Consider the following 23,583-nt stretch of genomic DNA (forward strand, 5'->3'; position numbering starts at 1 on the left):
CCGGCCCAGGGCACCCCATCGGCCGGCGGGGAGCGCCGGGGGCCGCCCGCTTCCTGCGCCGCCGGCTGGCGCCTCCCGCACGGCGAGGGCTGGCGTCCCGGCCCGAGTCCCCGCGGCCCCGCCGAGCGGCGACCCCGCAGTCCCCCGTGCGGGGCGGGCAGAGGCGCCGCCCAGGGCGGGCGGAGGGCGGAGGGCGGAGGGCGCAGGGCGGCGGCCGGGCGCGCGGCGGGCGGCAGGGGGCGCTGCGCGGCGGGCGGGGGCGCGGGCCGAGCCTGGGCGCCCGCGTCTTTGTGCCGCTCGCCGCCGCCCACTGTCCCCCGCCGGCGGCGCGCCCCGCTGGAGGCCGGGCTGGGCAGAAAGGGCGGCTCCGGCGGGCGCGGCGCGGGCAGGGAGGGCGCCCCGCACGCGGCCCCGCACACCCGGCCTGGGCGCAGCGCTCGGAGCCCCGCCCGCGGCCGAGCGGGAGCGGCGGTCCCCGGAGCCCCGGCCGCGCGGGACCAGGTGGGTGACGCGCGTCGCTTTGTGTCGGCATCGCGGGAGCGGGGCGCGGCCGAGCGGGGACGGAGGGACGGGGCCGCGCCGGGGTCCCGGGCGCTGGGGGCGGGGCGGGGCCGCGCGGGCTCCCGGCCGAGGGCGCCACCCCGGCCCGGCCCGGCCCCTCGGCCGCCCCAGCGCCGCGGCCGCTCGGGAAGCTCGGGTCCCGCGTCGCCTCCCGGGCCGGGAGCCGCTCTGCGGCGCTGTGACCCCGGCGCCCCGGCCGGGCGGGCGGAGGTGTCTCCCGGGCGGGGGGCGAACGCAGGCCCGCGGGCCGCGGGGTCTGGAGAGCGCGAACCGCCCGGACGCGGAGGCGGCGGGAAGGTCAGCCCGGCCGGGTGCCGCGCGTCCCCCGCTTCGCCCATCCCCGCAGCCCGGTGGCCGCGGCCGCTGCCCTCCCTCGGAGCCCTCCGCTCCTGCGGGGTCTCTGCATCCGCCCTCTGGCGCCGCCCCAGGTCCTGGCACCGTCCTGGGCGCCCAGCGCTGGTCTCTTGGGCAAGGCTCGGGTTACAGGGAGGAAGGGGCTCCTAACTGTACCCTCATGATCTCCATGGTCAGTTCTAGGATGGACACTTAAAAAGTTCCCTCCCTGCCTTTCTTTTCAGTGAATTAAAAAAAAAAAAAAATGTCCAACAAATACCCTGTGCTTGTCTTGTGCGGGGAAGAAGTCTGGGTGACTGAAAAAGGGTTAGAGAAAGTCCCCAGGGGATATCCGGAGCGGGTGCCCCTGCCCCGGGGAAGGGGCGTGTGGCCCCTGCACTAGGAAGACCTCCGACTTGGACATGCCGCGATGCACAGTTGTGCCCTGACGCACAGTTCTGCTGGGAAGCTTCTTCCCTGGGAGTGGGGCCTGGCGATAGGTAAGGAGATATTCTAGTGAAGGGGGGACAGGAGGGGGTGCCCGCCCACCCCCACCCCGCCGCCCCAGATCAGCCAGCGGAGGAGCTGTGCTCCGAGGTCAAGGGCAGGACACAAAGTAAGTCCGTGCAGACAGGGTCAGGGCCGCTCCGTGAGGGCGGGCTCCTGAGTCAAAGCTGGAAGGTGCGGCAGGGGAGGTGTCCTAGTAAGGGCACCTGCTGGGAGGGAACTGCGTGCTGGAGGAGGGGTTGGGAACAGGAGGTGTGTGGGGCCAGGACCTTTCCTGTGGGTCTGAGCTTCCCTTCCCCAATACTGAGATGAGGGACCTGGTCCCTTGTGGTTTTCTAGTGACTTGATAATGTTTGTTTTTATTATTTTGTCAAGAGTGCAAAGGAAATGTGAGTGGAAACTTCTGATGGGGACAACTTACTGTCTTTGAACTGCAGGCTGACGTGGGTCTTGATCCGGTGGCTGTGGGAGCCCTGGATGACTGTGGAAGAGTAGAGGAGAATGAGTGAGCTGAACCCTGCTTTGTGTCATGAAGGAGGTGTCCTGCCGTGCCTTGTGCCAGTGCTGCCTCTAGAGCCTGACCCCTTCCCCATCTCCCACCTGCTGGGACCTGCGCTTCCTGTACCCCTGACCAGAGGTCAGGCGTGGTTTGCAGATCTCAGGAGAAAATGGGATGCAAATAACCTAATTTTAATGGGATGGGAATTTTCCAGATCCATCACAGTTGGAGTTTGGAGGTTTACACGTTTAAAGGGGCCCTGATTCTAAAGCTAGTAGCTGGGGAGAGCTAGGAACTCAGAGGCGGGGGGCGGAGCCACAGAGAGGAGCGCCTGGGCCGGCACCCACAGACCGTGCATGGAGGGGGAGGGTGGACAACCGGCAGAGCACGTTGACACGCGTGTGCTTTAGGAGCACACGGAGTGCCCCTGGTCTGGTAGCGCGTCATTCCCGTGGGCAAGATCTGCCCTAGAGGCCAGTGCTTCTCTTGTGGACTTGGTGCGGTTTGGGACTTGGACGGGACCCCACACACACTTCAGTCGAAGCTGCTGACGTCTAGCGGGGAAATCTGGGGCTTGGCCAGAAGCTGGGAGCCACGTCGCTTGTTTTTCCCATTGTGGTTCATAATTTGGCTCTGCTGCCTTCTTTTGTTCAAATTCCCCCTCCTCTTGAGAGCCTTTCTCTCTGGTGGTGAGACCGGAGGAGGCACGTCCTTGCAGACTGAGAATCACAGAGCTAGATGGTCACCGCGGATTCCTAGCCCAGCCACTCACTGGGATTTGGAGGGAAGAGAGGTCAGAGACCCCAGAGACCCCAGCCTGGGCACCCCCCCACAGGGCTGTGGTGGGCCTGGGCCTGGCCTCAGCGATCCTGACTGCAAGCTGTTCTTTCTCTTGCTCTGTGCTTGGGCTAGTGAGAATGGGGATGTGTCAGCTGCTCCGGGGGTCTGGGGGTCTGGAGTCACTCCTGGGGATACTGAGGCCTCAGACACTAGCAGGGCATCTGACCACGCAGGGACCGCCCCCTGTCCCTGGATCTCTGGGTGTGGCATGCCAGAGGGAGCCAGGAGGCTGTGAGCAGAATGGATTGCTTCCCAGGAGGACAGAACCTCTCTGTATTCACCTGGGTGGCTTCCTACCTTGGAGATCCAAGAACTAAGTTGAAGGTGCCTTCCCTTAACGGCTAGGAAAGTTATCTGAGGTGATCATTCTCAGGACCGGCTTCCTCTGTCCTCTGTTTCGGCGTTGCTGACACACATGAATAGCTTTTCTTAATTAGAGGAAGAAATTGAATTGCAGCAACTGTTCACATACTTGCTGGGGATTAGTCCGGAAGGACGGAGCTTGTACAGCCTCTGACCCAGCCAGGGACCAATGGCAAGGTCTTAGCCTTCTCGCGTGGCCCCAGATCTTGCACTGTAAAACTCAGGTGTTGGCTGAAGTGATTTCCAAGATCCAGAAATAATGATGTGCTGTATTAACGGTGGTTCCCAGGAGAATCAGCATTACAGGGTAACTTACCAAATGCAATCAATTTTAGGGATTTTTCAAGAAGAGTGTTTTTGCCTACAAATGATGTGTTGCGAGATAGGCTTTGGAGGTGGTGGTTCTTGGGGGTGAGACTGTCCATCTGCCTTCCCTCCTGGAATCTAAAATCTGAATTGGAGCATATTTCCTCAATGGCCTGGAGTCTGAGATCCGGGCTTCCCCTGGAGAAGCAAGTTGACAAGGTAGATGCAGTGTTACCAGGACAAATCAGTTCGTCGGGGGTGGGAAGTAGTGTAGCAGCCAACGTTTCTGAGTTCACCTAGCGTTGGCCGCAGGAGAGAGGACACAGCTGTTAGCAGTCATTTGGCAGGTCCTGTTGCCTGATGGGGCCCTGGCTGTGGCCCCCGTTCTTCTAGGGCCCTCCACGACGGACACTGTGCCTGTCCCCACCTTGCAGGGGATGGAGGTGAAACAGAGAGTGGTTGGGTTGTCCAAGGCCAGGCACATGGTAACTATTGAAGCCCATATGGGACTCAGGAAAGCATATATATATCCTGTGACCTTATGGAGGCCACAGTTTGGGGGTGGGGGAGGCCTGCATGTTCTCAGACTGTTCTTTGGGGGGGTTGGTGTGTAGAGAGCCGCGGGCCGCAGTGCGGGATTTGTCTACTGGAACTGAGGGTGCCAGAGTCCCCGTTAGCTGGACCACATGGGAGGGTCAAGGTCAGATTCTGGGCCTGGAAACCGCAAGTCGCAGCCAGGGTGTGCCGGGAGCTGAGGGCCGGCCGTGCTGCCACGGGCCTGTTCTGCAGGAGGCTGGCTGTCTCTGATCGCCGTTCCAACCGGCATTCCCGAGTGTCAACAGTAGCTTTCATGGCTGGTGTCTTCTAAAAGGTCCTGCCAGTGTGGGGTTTTCCTTGTTTGGTTTTGGAGCCTCTGTCCTTTCATTCCTCCCCCCGTGACCCCGTGACACCCCCGCCCCCCGCCCCAGGTCCGCTGGAGGAGATTGGGTTCCGAGAAGGTGAGCAGAACCACGGCGGCAGCCATCATTTTTACCATCCGGAAACCTGTCCTCTTGCACTGCTGTACCCTGAGCAAGGCCGCTGTGATTCCCTAGGCCTGTCGTGGCCTATGGCCTGCTGCAGAGGGCCTCAGAGCTGGGAGTCGGGCCCAGCAGTGCAGCTGCCGGCTCCCGTAGCTTCTGCCCCAACTGGCACAGTTCTGTGGGGTGGGCGTGGGGAGCCTGTGCCCAGGCCCAGTAGAACAGAGGGGAGCTTCCTCATTGACTTTGTCTCTAGCTGGGTTATTGGCTAAATGAGGTTTTGTGTCTGTCCTCGGAACACCTCCTACTTACGTGATTTTCCTGGGACCCTTTATGGCTGCCAAAGGGTCAGGCTCCAAGCAGTTCTTTGGAAAGGGCATGTGTGACTTTAGGGGGGGCAGCATTTTAAGGCTCTCTGGAGGGAGGTGGGCCCGTGCAGGCTGCCTCTAGCATGGAGAGAATGCCTCCCAGACTTCCACTGCCCTCCTGCTGGTCTCTGGACCGTGCGGGAGCCCTTCCTCTATGGTCTTCCTCTGGGACATGTGTTAACCGGTACTGACCGGTGCGCTCTGATCCTCTCCGTTTGCCCCCCGTGGCTGGGTTGTCTGCGGGCTGTCCCGCCCCCCCCCCCCCTCGCCTTCCCCGCCGCCCCCCCCCCCCCCCCCCCCGTCAGGCATGCCGGTCTCTCCAGCAGGAAGGGCAGCCGGCGGGGCAGAGAGGCCGGCCCTCTCCCCCAGCTTGTGGGTGATGGGAAAGGTCCCCTTCCCAGAAGCATGTAGACCCCTGTATCAGGCACCCTCTTCTTCCTTGAGGTAAAACATTCTCTTCAACAGCTGTTCTGAAGCCAGGTCTACACAGGTACTTTCTGACTTTCTTGGGAAGTATTTTGTCAACCCCAGTGGAGTCCCTCCTCGTCTTTCCGTGGACCTCTTATCACTTTGCTGCTGGGACCACCTCAGCTACCGCCATTGCTTGTTGGGTATGGAGTGTGCCTCCTGGTGGAGCCTTTGGGATGCTTCACTGCGCGGCCCCAGCCCATCTCTCCGGGGTGGCTCTCCCAGCGGGCTTCCGACGGGGGTCTTGGGCATCCTCCTGCCATCTCCGTGTGCCCCCTTCCCAGGGGTCCTTCCAGTCTGGGAACACGCACCGCCTTTCTCTCAAAGCTGTAGGGTCATTAACGTGGGGCTAGAGGTGGGTCCACTCCCTGGGTGCTGGCATCCTGTCATGGGACACTGGACTTGTCCGGAGCACAGGCCGGAACCGCAGGCCTTGGGTCCTGGCCAGCCCCTTCCCTCCCAAGCCCTGGCTGTCCCTCTCCCGTCAGGTGCTGAAACATTCTCTCCTCCAGGTGCTTCCATAGCAACTTCTCCTTCACAACCTGTGACTGCACTTAAAACTCTCTCCTCTAATTTTAGTGGTTTATGTAACTGTTTGATTTCCTTTGCTAAATCATAAGCCCTACAAGGATAACAGCTTACTCGTTTTTGCCTGCCCCTAGTGCATATCTGCACTTGCTAAGTCCATGTGTGTTAAGTGGTTGCAAACAAGATGGAGAAACGTGGCTCACTAGGGAAACGAGAAATGGGACTCGAGTTCACGTTCTGATCTGAGCCACTCCAGAGGGTTCTCTCGGAGCCGAGTCCACTAAACAGTGCCCCGCAGGACCGTAAGACGCTGAGCACAAAGGAGGCGGGAGTGTTGGTTTGGGCGGGAGGAGGAAGGCCGGAGCACGCGGCCCGGTGGGTCAGGGGTGCAGCACAGAAGGCCTCGCCAGTCCTGAGCTGTGGTTGTGTTGACAGCAGACCAGGTCCATTCCAGCTTCAGACAAGGGCTCGCTGGGCTGCCTGGAGGCACTCTGTCACACTGGGGACCATGAGGCAGACGTGGGCCTTGCTCTGTGGGTGTGCACGAGGACCACAGTGTGTGGCTCCTAGCGTGTGTCACGCAAACGCTGGAGACGGGCATGAGTGAGCGCAGACTTGGAGGGCCGACAGTGCTGACAAGGCAGCCCCCGTGCGGCACGCCGAGGGGCGCGGGGTCGGGCCCAGCGAGATTTGTTCTAGAGGATCCTGAGCTCCCGGGGGTGGTCAGACCCTCTGAGGTGGGCTCCTTCCGCCTTACCGTTTGGGTTTTTCCAGTGGGAGACTGAGGTGCTCTGGGTGGAGAGGTGGTCGGGGTTCCTAGAAAGAGGGTCGGGGAGACACACTGTGGGCCGTTGAGTCACGCGGTTCTCCCCACAGAGGAACCAGAACGATCAGCTGCAAAGATCCCAGAGCCTGTGTGCGGGGTAACGCGTACCCAGTGGATTCTGTTTCTTGAGCGCCTTACGCTCTCCTTCTGTCTCTGGTTCCAGTTCCCGTTCCCGCGCTTCACACAGGCCGCGTGCTCCCGGAGCTTCGCGAAGTACGAAGGCTTACGGGGAGCTCCGGGGCCCCTGAAACCAACAGTCCCAGAAAGTGATTTTTCCCAATGCCCCGTTTGCCACGCAGTGGTCCTTGGGAGCACACGCAGCGGCGCTCGGTATCCGTGGAAGAGAAAGAGCTTCCAGAAAGAGGACGTTTGGAGCTGGTGCCTTGGGGTGCGGATTTATTGGCTAAAACTGTGTCTCCTTCCTCCTGGCTTGGCAGGCGCGGCAGCCCCGGTGCCTGGTGTGGATGAGACAGGCCGGGCGCTCTGCGGAGATCACAGTCGCTTCTTTCTTCTCCGCGTCTCAATGAAGCGTCAGCCGGAGACCCTGGGAATCAGGACAGTGTGGCTGTGGGAGGCCCGCGGCACGGCCGGGAGGGCCGGATGTAGCGGAAGAAAGAAGGAAGGTGTCTGTATTCCCTCCCCTGGCGGGACCCTAAGAAACCACCTCCGTGTCGGGGTGGAGCGTCTGCCTTCCAGGCTTGGGCACCGACGCCTTCCTGACTCGCCCCCGTCCCCCACGGGGGCTGTCTCTGCAGCCAGCGGACGCCCCCGAACCTCATCCCCAGTGGGACGGGTGAGGAGGTGGGGCCTTTGGGAGGTGCTTCGGTCAGGAGTGGGAGCGCTCGTGAATGGGGTGGGTGTCCTGACAAACAGACCCCGGAGGGCCCCCTGAGCGCCCCTGCGGTGAGGGCACAGTAAGTGGATGGTCGGCCGACAGCGCAGGACATGGGGCTTTCAGCAGACACCGAGTCTTCCAGCCCCTGGGTCTGGGCTTCCAGGCTTCTCCACTGTGAGAAACAGACGTCTGTTGGTTAGAAGCTACCCGCTCGCTGGGACGGTGACCGTGGCAGTTCCGGTGAGTGCAGGTGGGCAGCAGCGGCCGGTCACCCGTTGTCCCAGTGTCGGCTCCCCCCCATTGTCAAAGACCCTAGTGAGGTCACAGCCATAGATTTGGGGGCTGAGGAGCCCAGCATGCCTTTTGGGGACACGATTTTACCTGTAACATGTTAATTTTATGTCTTTGTGTGCTCCCGTGTGTTGGGCTCACGCAGAAGGCTCAGGAGCAAGGACTGGAGCAACGGGCTCGTGTTTCCTCTGTGGTGGCGGGCGGGGACGTTGCTGGCCCCGGCTTGGCAGCTCGGGGCTGCTCACGAGGGCCACATTCTGCTCTGTGGCTCCTCTGTCCTTGGCGCGGCACCCTCTGACTTGGTGGGCGCCCCGGGGTCCCGATGGCACCGCGCGCTGCAGGCTCCCTTCCCTGTTCAGGTGGCAAGAGGGTGGCGGGAGTGTGGTGACACTTGTCCTTCTGTCCAAGAAGAACGGGCTTTTCAGAGCACACCGTGGCTGCAGGTGAACCGGGGCGCTGGGGGAGGGAGAGGCCACGGGGGCCGGGACAACGGTCCTGGAGCGGTCGGGACAGCGCGGAGCACGAAGCCCGCTGCCCGTGTGGGTTTGCCCTCGCTTGCTTGGCTCATCCGCTCTGCTTTGAAAGGCGGGAATCCTTCCGGCGAGGTCGGGGCCTGTGTGCATGTGGCTCATGTAGTCTCGGGGTCTTGCCCGTGTCGCGTGCACACATCCGAACCTTCCCAGAGTTACTTGTTGTTCCGGGCGCGGCAAGGAGCAGGGAATCACTGACCTGTCCTGCTCATCTCTGTGCCCCTTGGCAGCCGGCCCGGTGCCTGGCACCGAGTAGGTGCTCCGTGAGTATTGGTCGAACTGCGTAGGCCTCTTTCCGCTCCGAAGACGCTGGAGTCCCGGAGCAAGCTCACGCGCCCCTCCTTCCCTCCTCTCGTCTGGTCTGCCCTTTCCTCCGGCAAACCTCCTCGGTTCCAAGGCGGGGGAAGGGTACGCCATGAGGGCGAGGAGAGCGGGAGGGAAGGGGCTGGGGGGAGGGGAGGGGGCTGGGGAGGTCTTTCCAGAACGAGACAGGGGACGGGGTTCTGTAATCAGCCGGCAGGTGTGACCCTCTTAGACTTTTGGAATTTTGTAAATTCCGGTTTTGCTCCAGGAAAAACAGCAGTTGGGACACCCAGGAGTCCCTTATCCTGTGGCAATGACACTCATCTTCTGCTTTTTCCCATTTGTGCAATAGCTCAGAATTTAAGGTGTGTGTGTTTTTTCTTTTGTTTTTAATGCTGACTCGTCACGGAGTCCTCACCCAGGGACTGGGCTCTGGAATAGGCAAACGTGAGCATGTTTCAGAAGGAAATGTTTTCAGTTCCTTCTTCAATGAGCAGTCCCCTTGCCGCAGAGTGGCCGAGGGGACAGTTCTTATCTGTTAATACTTTAATCACTCCCACGACTCCTTCTCCTGTGGCCCAGTGCCCTGCTTCCGTGGCGGTGACCTTGTTTTCTCTCAGCTCCTGGCCACGTGCAGGCTTGTGGGCGCAGGCTGGCTCGTGGGGACCAGCTCAGGACCGGCTGGGGCTGTGTCCCGCCAGCCCGGCAGGGAAGGCTGCTGTCTACAAGACCAGGTTTATCTGGGGAAGGCAGGCCCTCTTGCTGGTGCGGCAGCAGCAAGCCCGGGCAGAAGCGGGAGAGCACCGGGGCAGTGGGGGGCGCGGGACTGTCCAGCCCATAACCTCTGGCTACCTGGGCTCCTGAGCCTGTGACCAGTCCTGAGGGAGCTTTCTGTGCATGTAGAAAGCACACCAGGTCTCCGGGATCTCGTGTGAAACACGGAGTAGAAACGCAGAATACCTCAGTAATAACTTTCATATTGATTGCATGTTGATGTGATGTTATTTATTTAAATAAAATGTTACTAACCTTAATTTCTCTTGCTTATTTTTACTTTTTAAAAAAATGGAGCAGGGGGCCCCTGGGTGGCGCTGTCCTTGAAGCTTCTGACTCTTCATTTTGGCTCAGGTCATGATCTCAGGGTCCTGAGATCGAGCCCTGTGTCTGGTCCCTTGCGTACTGGGGAGTCGGCTTGGGCTTCTCTCTCTCCCTCTGCTCCTCCCCCTGCTTTCTCTCTCTCTCTCTCTCTCAAATAAATAAATCTTAAAAAAAAAAAAAAAAAAGTGCCAGAAAATGTAAAATCACAGATACATTGTATCTCCTCGCTGTATCTATTTCCTTGCCGTAGCACTGGTCTAGAGGGACTGGTCCCCACATGTTTCTTTGGGGGTTCACTGGGCTTTCGAGCCTCCGCACCCCTGGGTAGAAGCCTCGGCGGGGGTCACCCACTGGCGGCCGCTCAGTAGCGCGCCTGGTGCTGCTCCGGCCGTGTTCTCGGTGTCACGCCCCCCGGGTGTCCAGAGCTGAGGCCTGATGCTTGAGGTTCCCGCCCATCCCTACACCCCCCTCCGCGCCCTGTGTTACTCGGCGTCGACTCTTCAAGGGACTGAGCTCAATTCGGTATCAATTCAGTTAGAAATCTCCTTGGACTGTGCTTTCTTCAGTGTATGAGGTGAGGAGGTCGGTTTGGACAAACAGCATCTTGATCTTTGAGATTTGCCTTGACTCTGACCTTGGCACCGAGTGCATCGCTATAGGCCCGCCGCATCCCCCCTCCCCCAGCTGCCCCTGTGTGTCTCCCAGCCGCCCCCTCCCCCACCGTTGATTTTCCCCCGTGGGAAATGGGATCACGTAAAGTGTGCCACCGCATGCCCCGCACCTTCAGGCCCAGGGAAGGCTGTTGGACGGGGGCCTTCATCCGTGAACCCCTGCTTTCATAGCTGCTTCGTGTTTCTCCAGCATCTTGGAAGCCTGTGTCTTTTGCTGGCCGGTTCCATTCTCTGGCCAGTTGTCCCTGGCCGGCTGCATTTCCGGCTGTCACCTGACCTGCCCCCATGGTCCAGGGCATCCCAGGGTACCCGTGCCCCCACATCACCTGTTTTCTCCCACATCCTGCTTCCTTCTCTGCCAGGCACCCTGCCAGTCTCCCTCTGCCACTTCCTGGGAGCTCCGCGTGGCCCCTCAGGCCTCATGGAGTCCCTGAGCTGCTCTGGCATTTTGTGGATGACGTGGTTGGAGAGAGCATCCTTTTACTCACCAGACACAGCAGGCCCTGAGCCTCTGGCCTATGAGCTTTGCAAAACAAAATATTTTTAAATCTTGGAAGCCAGTATTAGCTCCAGAGTGTTAAAAAAAAAAAAATACCCCCCAAAACCCAGAGAACTGATGTCGACACATGTGTCCTCTTATGTCAACAAAATATAACTGCCATTTAGTCAAGAGAAACTCAAGGCACAATTTTATAGAAATAACATTTAACCTGAAAAGACGGCATTGTTTACCGGGAAGTAAAACCTCTCTGACCGAAGTACTGCCCTCCATGCTTCTGTGCCGCTCTCCTGGGCCGCAGAGCAGAGGCTGAGATGTCCACGTCGGTTTGTCACGCTTTCTTAGGGTGCATTGTGGCAGTCTGGGGTCCTGGAGGAAGGACACATCTTCCTCCTGTCCCCAACACAGGACCTGGTACCCACTGCTTCAGGGTGTTAAACATTTAACTCAACGCAATCCTTTTAAAAAAATAAATAAATACAGGACTTTCAGATCTGCCTGAAGTGTTATGTGTTCTTCTTTCTGAAGCATCCCCACAGGGTGGTTTTTAAACCCGATGACATCTATAAGCTGATCCCAAATGGTAAACGCCTTAAATGAGCTGCTGACAAGAATAAGCATCTGGAAGCTGCAAACGTGGCTTGTATGATGTTAGTTTAAATTGTGTATGGCTCTCTCCTTGTACCGGCCCTCTGTACGTTATCAATACCATTCTGTTTATCTCCAGCCAGTCTGGTTACAATGTAACTACCATGACACCATCATAAGTACCTTGGTTAGTAAGAAAGATTTTTCTCGGTAAACACGACATTGTTATTTGAAAGGATTTCTAAGAGGAATTAGGTAAAAGGAACATTGGCTAATAGGACGCTAATCTGATGAAGGCTCCAGCAGAACAGGAAGTGGTCGAGGGTAAATCAAGTTGGCTCCGCAGAAGGAAAACGTCTGTAGGCCTGACCGGGGCCGGCTGAGGGGGAGGATGGCTTAAGGACAGATGGATCAATGCTGGATTTTTATTTGCAGCCACAAATCCTGCTGACAGTTGAGCTTTGGGGAATCTAGCTCAAGGATATGATATTCAATGTAGGGAAAAAGAAGGAAATAGCATTTAAATAAGCATTGAACGAATGCTGTGTGTGTGTGTGTGAGTGTGTGTGTGTGAGTGTGTGAGTGTGTGGAAAATGGAAAAACATCTACACAGTCCCAAATGGAAAACATCTAAGTATGGTTAAGTAAATATCCTGCTCTAATTAGATAAGATTTTTGGAGATTGTGGACATGGGAAAATGTTTATATCATCAAGCGAAAACAACTGTGAGACCCAGTTGTCATATGCCAAGTGGTTCAAACCTAGAAAATATGCTGAGGAAAAGGGATCCTAAGTCCCAAGGATTGTGGCAATTAATGTTTTTGATTTTTTTTTTTTTTAATAGAGAGGGACAGAGAGAGTGAGGGACTCCTAAGCAGGCTGCAGGCCCAGCATGGAGCCCGGCATGGGGTTCAGTCCCTAGACCCCGAGGCTGTAACCTGAGCTGAGATCCAAAGTCAGACGTTTAACTGACTGAGCCACCCTGGTGCCCCTACTTTTTTTTTTTTTTTTTTTAATTGCAGTTATATTTTACAGTGAACTAAATGATTTTCGTTCTAAAATTCAATTAATTATAAATTTTGCCCGCTGACACACACACATTTTATTATTTATATAATCAGGTCATGATCCTGTGTATATGCATGCACAACGAAGCTATCTTCCAGCAGATAAATGAACCATATCTGCAGCGGCTGATGGCTGCTGGGGGCTGGAAGAGGAATGGGTAACGAACACGGAGAAGGCTCCTGTTACTGATAAATAACACAAGCCATCCAAACTGCCACATTTTTCCTGCAGGGCCCTCTTTCAGGGCACTTTTATGTCCCAGCTCTGCTCATCTGACCACGGGCAGTTAACGTCAGGAGCATGACGGACCGCGGGGCCAGCAGAGCACCTTACCGCCGAGCACCTTACCGCCGAGCAGGTGTGGTCCCAGCTTGAGGGCAGGGTCGCAAGACTGCAGGGCTGGGGGCTCCAAATCCTGCTCCAGGCTTCAGATCCCACTAGGTCTTCTGCAAACCTTGAGACTGTCTGTAAATTTCTCCTTTTGTTCATCTAAAGAGAGGGAACAGTACTCAGATTCCTTCCTTTTCGGGACTGAATAGATCGTGAATAAGAAAACTTAGAGAAACGGTGGAAGGCCTAACCAAAAGGCAGATTCACAAGTAACCCTTCGACATTTCACGGGAGTGAGACGTGAGTGAGTGGGGAATGCTGCCTGCTGTACCCCAGTTCCCTCTGGAAAACACATCCTGGTCGAATAAAATATTGCCCTCTGGTCTTCGAAAACCAAAACCATCAGACCTATCAAGATGTCTACTCTTGAACTTTTCAGCTAAAATGAGGACAACCTAAGTGAAATAGTGCCATATTTCCTCTTTTTGCTATCTTTCCTCTTTTAATTGCTGTTTTGCTGTATGTTTTCGGTGATGATGCCCCAAAATGTGACATTGCCGGTAGGCACAGGACATCTGGACCCATCTTACCCATCTTACTCTTACGATTTTAGCCTGACTGGATGTTTATCAGTTTTATGGATCTTCTGAAGAACCAGCCCAGGGGTTTTGTTGTTTTTCTCTATTGTTTTCCTGTTTATGATTTCATTGATTTCTGCACCAGTATTTTACTGTGTCTCTCTCTTTTTTTTTTTTTTCCTGCTTGCTTTGGGCTTAAATTGGCTTTTCTAACTCTCATTTCCTAAAGAGGCAGCTTGGAGGGCTTACTTTAGATCTTTCTGCTTTTCTAATCTATGCATTTAATGTTATAAATTTCCGTATAAGTGCTGCTTTTGGTATATTGTACTCATTTGGTAACTTTTATTTTTATTTTCATTCACTTAAAATGTTTGTTTTTTTATTTAATTAATTTATTTATTTACTTATTTTTTTTGGAGACTTCTTCCTTGCACCAAATGTTATCTAAAAGATATTTGGGGATGTTCCAATTTTCTGTCAGTGACTTGTAATTTAGGACCATTGAGATGTGAAAGCATAGCTTAATGATTTTGATTTTATTTATTTATTTTTGTTTGTTTGTTAAGGTGGGCTTAATGGCCTAGAACATTCCCTGTTAGCTAGAGGAAAGTATATTCTGTTATTCTTAGTTGGAATAATCTATGTGTCAGATAAATCAAGTTGTTTGTTGGTGCTGCTTTGCTCAGCTGTGTCTTGACTGATTGCCTGCCTGCTGGATCTGTCAGTTCCTGAACGGAATGGTGTGTCCCATAGGACTGTGGATTTGTGTATTTCTTCCTTGCAGGTCTGCCAGGTTGTGCTTCTGTATTTGGATACTCTGTTGTTAGTTGCATATACATTTAGTGTTACTGTGTCTTAGAGAACCGACCCCTGTATCCTTATGTAATGTCCCTCTTGATCTGCAGTGATTTGCCTTGTTCAGAAGTTAGTGTTGTCTGAAATTAACATAGCTACTCTGGTTCATGGATTAGCATTGGCATGCTGTATCCTTCTCCAGCTCTCACTTTTAAATGGAGCCTTTTTATTTACTGTGGACTTCCTTAAACAACATAGTTGAGTCTGGCTTATTTATTCACCTTGAAAATCCCCTCTTTTAACTTTAATCCAACATTTTCCAACTGTTTACATTTAAAGTGATTCTGATATAGTTGAATTAATATCCATAGTGCTCATAATTGTTTAAGTTTTTATTTATCTATTTATTTATTTATTTATAATATTTTATTTATTTTGACACAGAGAGAGAGAGTACAAGTAGGCAGAGTGGCAGGCAGAGGGAGAGGAGAGGGAGAAATGCGATGCGGGGCTCGATCCCAGGACCCCGGGATCATGACCTGAGCTGAATGCAGTTGCTTAACAGACTTAGCCACCCAGGCAGGCGTCCCTACGATTTTATTTTTATGTGTTTATTTATCTTAAGATTTTATTTTATTTTTCCTTAGACCTTTTTTTATCTATTTGAGAGAGAGAGAGAGAGAGAGAGAATGAGTAGTGAAGTGAGGCAGAGAGAAAGGGAGAAGCAGACTTACCGCTGAGCAGGGACCCTGACTCTGGGTTCGATCCCAGGACTCTACACCCAAAGTGGAACTCGAACTTACAACTCTGAGATCAAGAGTCACATGTTCTACCGCTGACTGAGTCAGGTACCGTAAAGATTTTATCTTTAAGTAAAGAGTCACAAATTCCATCCCCTGAGCCAGCCAGGTGTCCCATAATTGGTTTTGGTCATTACATCTGGTCTTTTTTCTCCTTCTTTCACTGACTTCTTTGCTTCTTAATATTGTATATAAATCCTTTTCATCTCCCCTGTTAACATAGCAGTTACACATTTTTGGTAGTTTCTAACATTTTTCTAACTTTCTCACATTTTTGGTGGTTGCCCCAGAGTTTGCAATATATGTTTGTTAAGTAAACTGAGCACACTTTCAAATAATACTATATCACTTGATATGTAATGATGTTATCTTTAGACAGTATTGTGGGGTCTTCTCTCTGTTCCCTTATGACTTTCTCATTTCTCTTATCCATATGCTATAATTACCCAATACATTGCTGTTGTTAGTGTTTAAACAATTTTCTTTTAGATCAATTAAAAATAAGAAAAATAAAGTATTTATTTCATTTTTCTAAGTTTATTTATTTATTCATTCATTTATTTATAATGATCTCTACAATCAACATGGGGCTTGAACCCCATGACCTTGAGATCGAAAGTCCCATTCTCTTCCTACTTGGGGGCAGCCAAGTGCCCCCAACATATTTTATTTTAACTTCATTTATTCCTTCTTTCTTTTCCTGTGTTTACGTTGATCTGCATTTTTGACAAATCGCTTTTCTTCTCTCTGAATAACTTTTAATATTTCTTGAAGTGCAGAACAGCTGGTAACACACTGCCTCAGTTTTTGCTTATCTGAGAGTGTTTTTCTATCTCAGTTTTGAAGGATAGTTTTGCTGGAAATAGAATTTTAGGTTGGTATTTTTCTTTCAGTTTTTAACTATTTCACTTTGCTCTCTTCTTGCTTGTATGGTTTCTGAAGGGAAATCAGACCTGATTCTTTTTCTTGCTCCTGTCTTGGTACAGTGTTCTACCCTCCACCTCCCCCTGCTCTGGCTTTTTTAAAGAATTGCACTCTGTCTTCAATTTTTCCAACTCACCACTGTATGAGTAGGTGTACTTTTTCTTTTTCTTTTGTTATTTATTCTGATTTATGTTCTCTGAGCTTCCTGAATCCACAGTTTGATGTCTGTCATTGATTTTGGAACATTCTCAACCATGATTCTCACTTCAAAAAAAAAAAAAAAATCCCCCTCTTCTCTCTTATTCTAGCATTCCCATTATGCATATGTTATGTATTTTGAAATTATCCTACTACAGTTCTTGGATGTTCTGTTCTGTTGGTCTTTTAGTTTGGGAACTTTCTGTTGAACTCTCTTCAGGCTCACTGCTTTTTCCATCAGATGTGCTCAGTATTCTGGTGAGCCTGACAAAAGCATTCTTCATTCCTTTTTTTTTTTTTTTTTTTTAAGATTATTTATTTATTTATTTGACAGACAGAGATCACAAGTAGGCAGAGAGAGAGAGAAAGGGAATCAGGCTCCCCGCCAAGCAGAAAGCCTGATGTGGGGCTCGATCCCAGGACCCCGAGATCATCACCTGAGCTGAAGGCAGAGGCTTTAACCCACTGAGCCACCCAGGGGCCCCCCCACCCTGCATTTTATACCCATGTGTGCTCTTCTTCCTTGCTCTTGTCCACTTATGAGCCCTGTGGAGGCCTCGCCATAGTAGTGGACATAGGCTCTCTCTATAGCATGAAGCAGGCCAATTCTGTGCATGTAGGCTTTGACTTTCTAACCTGTAAGTAAAATGTAATGAGCCCTCCAGTCCCTTCCAGCTTTGGCTCCAATGTTTTCTTCTTGATGACTTACAATAGCTTGCAGGATATTCACTAGCCATTGTGTGTTCAGAATTTTCAGTCTACTGATAACCTTTGCCCTAGTAAGCAGAAAATGATTATCTGGATAATCTTTGCATGGATTGTTTCATTTCTCTATCATCTATGGGCCATGATATAATTGGTTTATAGATATTAGGCCTTCAAATATTTTTGAAAAAAAATTACAATGAGTGACTTGGATAGAATATTTCCAGGAAATATTCGATTTAACTGATAGTCTTTAAAAGTGAAGTACAAAAGAAGCCACACACAAAAGGTGACTTAGTGTGTTATCCTGTTTCTATGAAATATCCAGAATAGGTAAAACCATAGAGACGGAATGACATAAAATGGTTAATTTTATGTCATGTGAATTTCACGTCAATAAAAAATATATATTACATTAAAAATTAAAAAATCTAGCAGTACAAAAACTTTCACAGTGCGATGCAATTCTTTCTGCTGCCGCAGGCCTTTAGCCTCTAATCAGTTTCTTCCATATACTTGCCCACCTGCCCCCTTACCTCCCTTTGTAAGTGGGAAATACTGCATATTGCTTTTTTCTACTTGATCTGGAGATTTTTTTCCCCCTTATCAGCACATAAAATCTACCTTCAAACTATAGAGTCAAAGGGATTACTTTCGAAGTTCTTTAAAGTTGGTGTATGTTTTATCTCACCATTTCAATCTTTCCCCGCTCCCCTTCGGTAATACTTCTGCTTTAACAAGCTTCTTGTTTTGTGCCTAATTCAGTATCCAGTTGGGTAAATCAGTCAGCTCTTTGTGTGAGCAGGTTTAAAGCTAAGAATCAGCTTCATTTTTTTATGAGTCATTTCTCAGAATCAGGAGTGATGGTGGAATTAGCCAAATGCCTTTTATCACAGCAAGAGAATTAAAAAAACAACTCATTTAATTAATTGATAGTCAATGAGCCAATGAATTTGTTCCATAGCTAATTTCACAAATGTCTTCATTACTGGAGAAAGCATTTCATTTTCCCCCAGAGAAGACAAATGTGGAACAACTAACTGCAGGACAGCTCTAAAGGGAAGCCCGTGGGGCCCTCTGTCCCCCAGCGTGCATGACCATTAGTGTACAACGCCTGTAGACAGAGATTGCTTTCTTGACTCCGGACAAGACCTCTATTCATATTAAAGTCAAACGAATCGCATATGTGAAAACCTCCACTTATCATGGCTGCTCAGGCTGAAATGCATAGAACTGTGTTGACTTGGGGAATAGAAACTTGCACATTGGGCAGTAGCTAAAAGAAGTCCTCAATGTGGAAACTGAAAGATTGGGGGAGAAGTGGGGAGCTTTATCTTCATGAGCAAAGTTCTGTGCTGGTGCCTGGTCATCATTAGACACCAAATCTAAAAGTGCGTTCATCATGGAGAGGAGAGAGACACGGAGGAGGAGGAGTCTTCACTAACCAGTCCTAGTTTAGATGTGACAACAGGCCCCACACTGAGGATTTACTTCAGAGACCTGAGAATGCAAAGCAAGGGGGCATTTTTGTGGGATTTTAATTCAGAATTGCAATATTTTGCACTTAATGTGATCTTTTGTGAGACCAAACAAAAAAATTTTTTTTTCCTCAGTGTGTATTATTTCATGGGCAATATACTACATCAAAAATCTTTAGCTCAAAAAAAAATCTTTATCTCTAAAACCTTAGAGTTATAAATGCAGAAATTTAAAAAAAAAAGTTCAGTTGGGAATAAAATGAAAAGTAAAATTCCCTTTAGTCTAAAATGATCAGTGGGTTTTCCCTTTTCCTAAATTCTTCTAGAAAAATTATGTGTGAATATATTACTTAAATTTATGTTCACATATTGGATTGTTGTATAAATGGTCTTGTACTATGTCTTTTTATTTGCTGTTATGTCCTAGACATCTCTTCATTCCAACCCATGCAGGGCTGGCTCATTCTGGACTCGCGTGGATGACACCATGTTATTTATTCACTTTGTCCCTCTTGCTGGACATTTAAGTAGCTTTTCAGTGTTTCCTCTTTCAAAGAATGCTACCAAGACTATGTTTTTACATACATAGGAGATATTTTTGACGGTCTATCTGTAGAATAAATAGGGTGGCACGTGTGGGCCAAAGGTGTGCGTTTTAAAATATATATATTTAAAGATTTATGTATTTATTTGAGAGAGAGAGAGAGAGTGTGAGCAGGGGGATGGGCAGCGGGAGAGAATCTCAAGCAGACTTCATGCCCAGGGAAGAGCACGATGTGGGGCTCAATTCCACGACCCTGAGGTCATGAGTCAGAGCTGAAATGAAGTCAGAGCCTTAACCAACTGAGCCATCAAGTGCCCCGGCATGTTTTATATTTGGATCTATTTCCAAGTCATTTTAAAAATGGCACCCATTATTATACTCCTAAAACAATAAATGAAATTTCCTATTACACCACACTCAACAGTATTGACTTTTATCCAGCCGTGTTGAATTTTCAATCATTGCTGGTCTGATGGCATCTTTTTTCTTCTTTAGTTTGGAGGTTTACTTTGAAAGGCCTTTTTTTTTTTTTGTAATCTCCACTCCCAACACAGGGCTCGAACTCACGACCCTGACATCAAGCCCATCGAGAGTCGCATGCTTCTCTGACTGAGCCAGCCAGGCGCCCTACATTCCATCCATTTTTGTGTCACTCCTACCCGGGATCTCAGTGGCTGGAGGAGGGCAGAAAAGGTTGATAGCCGAGCGAGTACCACTGGGCTTGGGCTCCACCGCCATCTGTGCATTCCTGGCGCTCTGCAGAGCTGCGCGCTAACAATAGCGGGGCTTGTGGGGAAATGTCAGGACAGGGACTGACCGCTCACATGCCCTGCGGCTTCAGAGGCCGGCCAGTGCTAAGAGCAGTGCCTGGTACCCAGGCTGGCGGGCCGTGGCTGCAGGCCGCCGCCGCCGCTCTTACTCCACATGGATGGAAAAGGCCCGGCGGGAAACGCTGCCACACTTTAGCTCCAGCCCGGTTGTTGGGCTGGGGCGGCGCGGGAGTGGGCAGCTCCCTGGCCCTGGGGCTCCGGAAAGGAGGGGTCAAGGGTCTTTGCAACCTGCCAACAGCCTGAAAGCCACACGGGCTCCCGGCACACCCCTCTGTGTCCAGAGCTCTGCAGGTGGCTTCCCTTTATACATCTTTTTAAAAGGCAGCTAGAAAAGTTTCCTGTGGCCCGTGCGCCAGCTGAGCAGAGAGCTTCTCTTTCCTGCTCAAGATGCTAATTCTGTCGCCCAGCTATTCTTCCCTGGGGGAAGTGGCGCAAGCAGCCAGTCAGAGACTGTATTGTATTGTGTTTTGTTGGAAGGGTCTGAATTTATTGCCAAGTAAAGGCAGAGAATAAATTTGCAAAAAATGCGGTCAGGTTTTCTGGAGTCAGCATCTTGATGTGTCAGGACCAAAGAGGGGCCCCTTTCCACAGGTGAAGAGGCTGGGCCTGTGCCAGGCGATGCTGGGGGCAGGTGGAACCCCCTCCCTCACCTTCCCGGGGAGGCTTCCCAGCCAGGAGCTGGGTCCTGAGCGATGCAGGGCTCAGGCTGCGCGTGAGAACGCTTGTCCTTTTAGCCACAGAGCAGCGAGGAAGGAGTAGCTGTGGGTCTAGGCACCGGGGCGTGTCTCATGTCTCGTCACATTTAAACATTTGCTGCTCTCCGATGCCCCTCTTTGAAGTGACCAGAAAGACGGAATTGATTTTGTTCTTTACTCCCTGAGCAGACATGCCTAAAAATAAGCCAAGTTCAGACGTTGGTGTTACGTTCCTGAGCAGGCACCGCACTTGAGAGGAGCGTGGGAGACCAGGGGCGACCTTGCCTTACTCCAGCTTCTTCCCGTTGATGTTTGCTTGTTTGTTTCTAAGTGTATTTATTTCAGCAATCTTTACACCCGATGTGGGAACCGAACTCATGGCCCCAAGATGAACAGCCAAATGTTCTACCAACGGAGTCCCCCAGGCGCCCCTGCTGTTTCTTTTTTATTAATAGTTTCACGAGGTACAACTGACCATTTTTAAAGTACAGCTGACCCTCAGGCAACACGGGGTTGAAACGCGTGGTCCACTTATACACAGATTTCGTTTAATAAATCCAGTACAGTTCTGTCAACGTACTTTCTCTTCCTTAATGATTTTCTTAACATGTCCTTTCCTTTACGTTACTTTATTATAAGAACACAGTATACAGTACCTCTAACGTACAGAATATGTGTGAATCAAATGGTGAAAATTTTATGTGCTTATTGGACATTTCAGTATCTTCCTTAGGGAAATGTCTCTTCAGACTTTTTGCCCATTTTTTTATTTGGGTTATTTGTCTCTTCGTTACTCTTGCGTTGAGTTGGTCCTTTATGTAATCTGGATAGATACTAGGTCCCTGTCAGTTGGAGGCTTTGTATGTATTTTCTTCCCTTTTGTGAGTTGTTTTTTTTAACTTTATCAATGATGCTTTTTTGACTCCTGAAATTTTAAAATTTCTTTTCTTCTCTCTCTCTCTTTTTTTTAATTGTGTGTGCTTTTGACAACATACCTAAGACACTGGTGCCTAATGTAAGGCCACAAGGATTTAACTCCTATGTTTTCTTTGAAGAGTTTTATGATTTTCACTCTTACATTGAGGTCAGGCCTATTGTGGGTTAATTTTTTGTGAGAGGTATAAAGTTTGTCTTGTGATTCATTCCAGGTGCCGAAAAGACCGTCACTTACCCTTTAAAATGCCATGACATTCTTGTCAACAACCAGTTACCCGTTGATGTATGGGTTTATTTCTAGACTGTCAGTTCTAATCCCGTGATCTGTGTGTCTGTCCCTATGCCAAGGCCACACCATCTTGATTATTTTGGCTTTTTTTTTTTTTTTTTTTTTAACGTCAGGAAGTATGACTCCAACTTTCCTTCTCTTTCAAGGATCTTTTGGCTATTCAAAGTCTCTTGCATTCCCATATGAATTTTAGAATCAGCTTGTCAATTTTAAACTAACAACAAAAAAAGAGAACCTGGGATTTGAGTGGACAGGACACTGAATCCAAAGATCAGATCAGGGAGTGTTGCTGTCTTAACAACATTGTCGTCTGACCCTCGTGCACAGGATGTCTTTCCATTTATTTAGGTCTTTGAATTCTTTTTTTTTTTTTTTAATTGTAAAGATTTTATTTATTTATTTGACTGACAGAGATCACAAGCAGGCAGAGAGGCAGGCAGAGAGAGAGGAGGAAGCAGGCCTCCTGCTGAGCAGAGAGCCCGATGCGGGGCTTAACCCCAGGACCCTAAGATCATGACCTGAGCTGAAAGCAGAGGCTTTAACCCACTGAGCCACCCAAGTGCCCCTCCATTATTCATTTTTTAAAATATGTTTTTGGATTATTTTCTGAGCGGTTGCCTTAGGGATTACAATGAACATCATCTTGTCTTATTCTTCACTTTTCCTCGGACCTGAGTCTGTCCCTGTAGGAATCCAATCGGGAGAACTCTGGTGGCTGTGACTGGAAAGGGAGTGGCCAGAAGGCTCAAGCTGAGGGATAGTTTATTATCTGAGAATGATCTGTGTGGGTGGACTTATCTGTTCACTTCTGGGTGGAATTGGGCTGCTTACCCCACAGACCTGTCCGTGAACCACGATCCTTCTCGTATGTTTGATTCCGGACAGCGTTTGGTGGGTCCGTCCGTCGCCGTCCCTCCTGGCTTGGAGTTGCGAGAGGCCGGGGCTGGCGTGGCTGGGAGTCAGCCTGGTGGGTCTTGCTTCCTCCTCCTGCAACCTGTTCTCTGAGCTCCTGTGCTCTCCTCTTGTTCCCCAGGTTCCCAGCCCTTGGCTGAGTCTGGTACGCTCCTGGTCCCCAGGTCTGGAGGGACCCTGGTGCCTGAGACCACCTCCCACGGCTCCGCATGGACATCCCGTCATGAAGGGAGGAACCAGCTGAATGCGCGGAAGCCCGTCGGGGCCCCGGGATTTTGGCCGAAGACAGCTCCTCCCCTCCCCTCAGGACTTCTCGGAGGTAATTTTGAAATTGGAAAATGAAGGCTTAAAAACCTTCGTTTATGTCTTAGCAGAATCTCGGCCACCGGGGAGACTGTAACCCTGCCTGGGTAGATTTTTCTGTACCTCTTAAGCTACATCATGTAAGCAATTTCCTACTACACTGCTCCTGAATTAATTTTAAGGATGTTTCTCAACATATTATGTTCAGCTGTTATACTAATGAATATTTTATGAAGATTTCCACATGGGTCTCATTTACTGCTTTTAACAAGCTGTGAGGTAGAGCTTGCTGGTCTTGTCTGGTAGATCGGGAAACAGGTCTGGAAAATGTGGCTGGGGTCTCACTGATTTATTCATTCACGGAGAACCAGAGGGCTGTGCTCCCGGGCCCTGTTCTAACTCGGGACCCACAGTGAACACAACAGATGCAAACCGCCGCTCTCCCGGGGATCCTAGTTTAGTGGGGGTGTGAGTGGAGGACGGAGTGGGCCGGGGACCGGGACAGACCACAGACAGCTGACAGCGTGAAGAAGGAAATTACATGTTTTGTTACAAGGCCTGCGTGTCGTGGAAAAAACTAAGAGCAGACCAAATTTAGGAGGGCGGGGTAGCTTGCAGTTTTAAAGGGCGTGGTTAGAAAGGTGTCATTAAAAAGTGGACATTTGGGGACGCCTGGGTGGCTCAGTTGGTTAAGCAGCTGCCTTCGGCTCAGGTCATGATCCCAGCATCCTGGGATCGAGTCCCACATCGGGCTCCTTGCTCCG

General features: G+C 50.9%; 1 protein-coding gene across 1 annotated transcript in view; it reads left to right on the forward strand.

The window, feature by feature from the left end:
- Positions 1–393: 393 nt before the first annotated feature.
- The window catches only part of RNF144A (ring finger protein 144A), a 107,127-nt gene continuing 83,937 nt past the window's right edge, over positions 394–23,583 (forward strand). The window contains exons 1-2 of the mRNA XM_059405102.1: positions 394–501; positions 22,638–22,835. The gene's annotated coding sequence lies outside the window, so the exon portion shown is untranslated. The remainder of the gene's footprint in view (positions 502–22,637; positions 22,836–23,583) is intronic.

This window comes from Mustela nigripes, chromosome 7 (genome assembly GCF_022355385.1).
Source record: "Mustela nigripes isolate SB6536 chromosome 7, MUSNIG.SB6536, whole genome shotgun sequence".
NCBI lineage: Eukaryota > Metazoa > Chordata > Mammalia > Carnivora > Mustelidae > Mustela > Mustela nigripes.